At 40.5% G+C, this 5,825-nt stretch overlaps 1 long non-coding RNA gene across 1 annotated transcript; it reads right to left on the bottom strand.

The window, feature by feature from the left end:
- Positions 1–517: 517 nt before the first annotated feature.
- On the bottom strand, positions 518–1,128 carry LOC113017598 (uncharacterized). Its single transcript, XR_013905304.1, has 2 exons — positions 998–1,128; positions 518–585 (listed from the first exon to the last, which is right to left on the bottom strand). It is a non-coding gene; the product is annotated as an uncharacterized LOC113017598 (long non-coding RNA).
- Positions 1,129–5,825: the final 4,697 nt, after the last annotated feature.

Below are 5,825 nucleotides of genomic sequence, written 5' to 3' on the forward strand. Positions count from 1 at the left end.
CTGTAAAACTTGCTGTGATTGGAGTAGCTGCTCTCTTTCGGCCTGCAAGGCTCTGAATTCTGTATGAAATGTGTGTATTGAAGACCCTAGCAAATTAGAAGTTGCAAATTCAGGTGAGAGGCTCCTATTAAGGTCCACATCTTGTTCACTTCTTCCCAGTGGAGGGGGTGTATTGTAATAGGCCCCATCCCTGTCGCTGTAGAGGGGTGGCGTATGACTATACTGAGGCTGAACTCTGTCGCTTCTTGTGTGAGGCTGTGGGGTATCCCACTGCAGCATTTCCCTAAAGAGGTGGCCTGTATAGTTAACATCAAAGTCCTCAAACCGGCTTGGTCGACGTGTATGGCGTTTAGGCCTTGCATCAGGACATGTCGCTCCATCTGGCTCCATTTTGATAGCTGCTCTCCGGCTCGAAGGACCAATGTTGAGGAGTACTTGTGGTGAGGGCTAGTTCTTTTAGGTTCAGCAGCTAACAAGATGGTGTATCGGTCAGGATACAGGAAGGAGGACAACAGGCTTCCACTTTGCTGGATTGTCACCGCCAGCTGTTTTATTGCCACCTAGATGCTCAGTGTTGCCAGCAGTCTGTAGTAACAAACAAGTTGCCATGAGTATATAAATATATACAGCAACAGCTTCACTAAGATACATATAAAGAATTAAATGAAATAAACCAACACATCCATCTGAATATACACATAACAGGACATATATAATTTGAACTACGCCAATCTTACATCTCTTGCTCCAAACACAGAAAAGGACACAATTAAACACAGTGAGAATGTCATACATAGCCGAAGCATCCACTCTAACTGTAAACAAAGGTCTTTGGCGCCATCGTGTGGCCGAATAAAATTACTACATAATGGCGGCGGCCGGCGGCACATGCTTCGAGTCACGAGATGAAAAAATGCGGTGCTACAATGCGGTAGAATGTAACTAAAGCCGCGGCCAACATCAGAATCGGAAAATGAACATATTTAAGGAAACTTACTTCCAGTCATGAACTTAACACTCGGAGCATCACGTGAAGGATGGCAACCAGGAACACAGCTTACGAGGTAACAGAACTAACACTGAAAAAATCTCCCCTTCTCGAGTAGCATCGCGATACCCCCAACTTCTGCCTACGTCATTTCCTACGACTCCACCCCACACAATATTGCAGAACATAGACATAAAATCCCAGAGCCTTTTATACACTGGGAGTTAAAAACTGTCTAAATTCTTTCATCTTTAATAAAATGATTAGTATTGCTGCTTTACCAGGTGTAACAATTAAGTTTAATATCCAGGCATCCATGAAAACAGAATTTATTAAATTTAACGGACTTAGAAGTTAGCAGGAAGTTAGCTCACTAGTTTCTACCTAAACATGATATACCATGTTCTGACTGAGAGATTAAAACGTACAGCTCTGCTATCACTTCCAACATAAATGAAGACAGAAAACTAAACTAAACTAAATCCTTAAAAAATGACTTTTTTAGGGTTGCCAAAGTTGGACTTGCTGGTATATAATGATGTGCTATGTGATCGAGAGTGACACAGCTATGTTAGCATAACATAAACACAGTGAAGTGTGGAGGAAGCGCAGTGTTTGGCTTTCTCATATTTCAAAACGTCATGCATTCGGGGATGGAATAGATGAGTTCCCAAAAAAACTTTACAAGTGGAAAAAAAGCTGTTTTTCTCTTCCCCAGAATTCACATGATTCAATAAATGCAATATTTTTTTTTCATTCAAAATATACTTATCCATTTAGATAGTTGGTTGGTCTAGCTTAGTCCAAAATAACTGCAGAAGCTACCAAGTGACATTGTTTCCATATTTCATGGCGTAGTGATGTGATTATTTTTGTGCTTTTGCCATAAACACAACCTTATGCATAGATACTCATGCACTCGCATGCCCATTCTTATAATGCATACATAGACCCACTTACAAACTCATACTGCTAAAACACTTAAATCCAAAGTTATGGATCAAAGATGAAATAGACCACCTTTTACTACTACTTCTTCTCCTTTTGGCTACTCCCTTTAGGGGTCCCCATAGAGGATCATCTGCCCATCTTAACTAACCTTAGCATTCTTTTCTGTCACACCAACCCTCTGCATGTCCTCTCTGAGGTCTTCCTTTTCCCCTCCTGTCCATATATATACATATTATATACAGTGGCTTGCAAAAGTATTCGGCCCCCTTGAACTTTCCCACATTTTGTCACATTATAGCCACAAACATGAATCAATTTTATTGGAATTCCACGTGAAAGACCAAAACAAAGTTCAAGGGGGCCGAATACTTTTGCAAGCCACTGTATATATAAAGAAATTCCCCTCTCGCCCTTGCAGGCAATCTGTCCTTCAAGCTCGGGTCCTCTACCAGAGGCCTGGGAGCTTGAGGGTCCTGCGCAGTATCTTAGCTGTTCATAGGATTGTGCTCTTCTGGACAGAGCTCTCCAATGTTGTTCCTGGGATCTACTGGAGCCACTCGCCTAGCTTGGGAGTCACCACACCTAGTGCTCCCATGAGCACTGGGACCACTGTTTACTTCACCCACCACATCTTCTCGAGCTCTTCTCTGAGCCCTTGGTATTTAAGTTTCTTGTGTTCCTTCTTCCTGATTGCTGTCATTCAGAACTGCTACATCTATCACTACAGCTGTCTTCTTCTGTTTGTTTACCTTGGCTGGTTCCATGGAGAACAGCTGCTTTATTCTCCTGCCTTTTATCTCTCTGGTCTACCTCTTCAAGCAGCTGGCCAAGACTGTAAGTCTTTGCATGGCAGTTTCCAAGGCCTCAGGTATGGACAACTTGTTCTACTTCTTAGGCACCTTCTTTATCTCACCTTTCTGGAGCTCCAATAGTTGGCTAACCTCCCTCCGTGCTACCTTGATCTTAGCCTCTAGTCTCCTTCTCCATGGAGGGTACTGCTCCTTGTGGCTGTTCAACTTGGCCGTTCAAGAGTCAGAGACAGACCATCCAGCGAGTAGTGCGGTGCTCTGAACGGATAATTGGAGGTGAGCTTCCCTCCCTCCAAGACATCTACAGGAAGCGCTGCCTGAGGAAAGCGGGGAGGATCATCAAGGACTCCAGTCACCCCAGCCATAAACTGTTCAGACTGCTTCCATCAGGAAGGAGGTTCTGCAGCATCCGGTCCCGTACCAGCAGACTGAGAGACAGCTTTTTCCATCAGGCCATCAGACTGCTGAACACGTCATAGACACCTCAGCTTCACTACTGGAACTTCAACATTATGCACTCCACACTGTATATAAATGCCACTTGTTTTGCACATATTCAACTCTGTATATTTTATATATTTTATTATTATTATTATTATTATTATTATTTTTTTTTTTTTTTACTATTTAATTTGTAAAAATGTGTATACACACACACACACACACACACACACACACACACGTAGGAAAATATTTAGTATACACATCCAGAAATGCATACACTATTATATATTGTACATATATTTATTAGTTTCAGGTTGGCCATTCTTGTATTTTGCTCGTTTGTGTTGTTGTGTTTGCACATCTCTGTTGCTTGTGGGGCTCGCACACAAGAATTTCACTCGCATGTGCTGTGCCAGTGTGCCTGCACATGTGATGTGACAATAAAAGTGATTTGATTTGATTTGATCTCCTTGGTAGATCCTGGGCTTGATGCTGACTTGGGCTATGGGCTTGAAGTTGGCCTCCAGTGTTGTATGCCATGCCCCTATTGAGTTCCTGATGAAGGCTCTTAGGGCCCTGTTGATCTTGTATAGTTCTAGGCATTCCAGGATCCAGGTTTGGGGCCTGCTTTGGTAAGTCGGAGGAACTGTCATTTATACAGTTTTATATATAAGGCGATACTTGGGTTGCTGCCTTCTTATATACAGTATGTTCCCTGCTTGTAATGAAACATGCTGGTCGGTATTCTCTTCGTCCGCATGGTTACTTGTTGCTTTCTGTTCCATTTGCCCGAACTGAACTTGGTAAAAGAGCTTTTGTCCATTTAGCACCCTTGGCCTGGAACAAACTGCAGAAGGAATGGAAAATGACTGAATTCATTTCATTAAGTGATTTTAAATCTAAACTACGAATCCTTGAGGCCAAGTCCATAACATGCAACTGTTTCAATTAGATTGATTATCATTTTAACTGACTTTTTTATTTTATTTGAATTTTATTGAATTTTATTTTTTATTTTATTTGTATTCTTTCACTTATTGTTGCATGTGTGTTGTTGCTGCCTGTGTTTGAGTAATTTCTGTAACTGTGAGACATCTGCTGCTGCCTATCTTGGCCAGGTCTCCCTTGAAAAAGAGGTTTTTAATCTCAATGGGATCTTCCTGGTTAAATAAAGGTTAATAAATAAATAAAAATTGAGTCATAGGCCTTCTTGTAGTCAATCCAGTTAGTGCACAGGTTGGTCATCCTAGTCCTGTAGTCTCAGCTGGCTACTATCGCTCCTCTGCACAACCTTGCTTCTGGTGCTCAACCTGAGCTGTCCCTCTGATATACTCATTTCTAACATTCTTCTTTTTTTAACTTCCAAAAATAATTGCTGATCATTTGGTTAGTTCTGACCTGTAATAACAGGGCTGTGTGCAATACCCAGTGCTTTAATATGTGTACGCGATAATAGATTTCTGCTTTTGGCTTAATCCAGTAGCAACAACCCAAAATGCCTAAGATATCTGTTCAGTGACAAGGGGTGTAGCTTTAAGATAAAAGAGAGAACACTTTAACTTGCTCTTTTGATAATAAGTTCAGCACATTTCTTAAGACTTCAGGCTAATGCATTAATCTTTTCATAAGAATAGCTCTCAGACACAGATGTGACCATAATAGAAATTTAGTAGGTAATACCAGTGGAATTCTTGATACTTGATATATAATTAAACATAAATATATCCTGCCCACACCAGTTCCAGAAGAGTTGCACTAAATCCAATAAGTACCATTGCATTTTGTGATTTCTGGTATTGAAAGGTATTGATAGTGCATGGTCTATTGACATCCCTATATGGTATTTTTATGGTGAATCTATGTAGTACATGAAGCATAACCAGTGGTGCTGCCAGCATTTATATCTTTAGTTATGTTTTTAGGGAGGTGCACGTCAGGTTGTAGCATATGTTAAGGCATAGTGTTACAGAAAGGTTTTGCAGTTACGACATACTTGCAGCACATTTAACAATTACAGCACTTTTAACACTGAAGTATTAACTGTCCACAATTCATCCCGTCTTCTTCAACTGAGCCTTCACAAGAAACAGAGGTGCAATTTTTATCATTGTTTACCATTTTGTCTCCATTCCCTGTTCCAATTTCATCTGCTTGAAAAAATAAATTATTAATACACACATACAAACATGCAAAAACACACACACACACACACACACACACACCTCAAGGCTATTATTCAGCCATGAGAGTTACAAAACCTACTAAAAGTTTAAAGTGTTAAATGGTTTTTCTGTGAACACTGAGATGCTAATGACTTATATAGTACAGTACACAAAAAAGACAAACTAATTAAGTTGGAAGATTAATTAAATAGCTTTTAGACCCTTTCTGCTACATTCACCCCTTATTCTCTTCTGCCAGTCTTAACAGATGACTATTTAATTCAGCAGTTCTGACATTTAGCTATAAAGCAAGTAGTATAGCAAGCCCAAAACAGGTCTTTGTCTTTGTCGGAGGAAAAGAAAGGGATTAGCTCTGAGATGGTACTTTGAAGCCCTGGAAATTTGTAATAAAAAATTTAAGCTACAAGTGAGCAGGATGGGAAGGGTTTTAGGTAGGCTAAGCACAGCAAT

Source organism: Astatotilapia calliptera, chromosome 1 (assembly GCF_964374335.1).
Source record: "Astatotilapia calliptera chromosome 1, fAstCal68.1, whole genome shotgun sequence".
In the NCBI taxonomy this organism is placed as follows: domain Eukaryota; kingdom Metazoa; phylum Chordata; class Actinopteri; order Cichliformes; family Cichlidae; genus Astatotilapia; species Astatotilapia calliptera.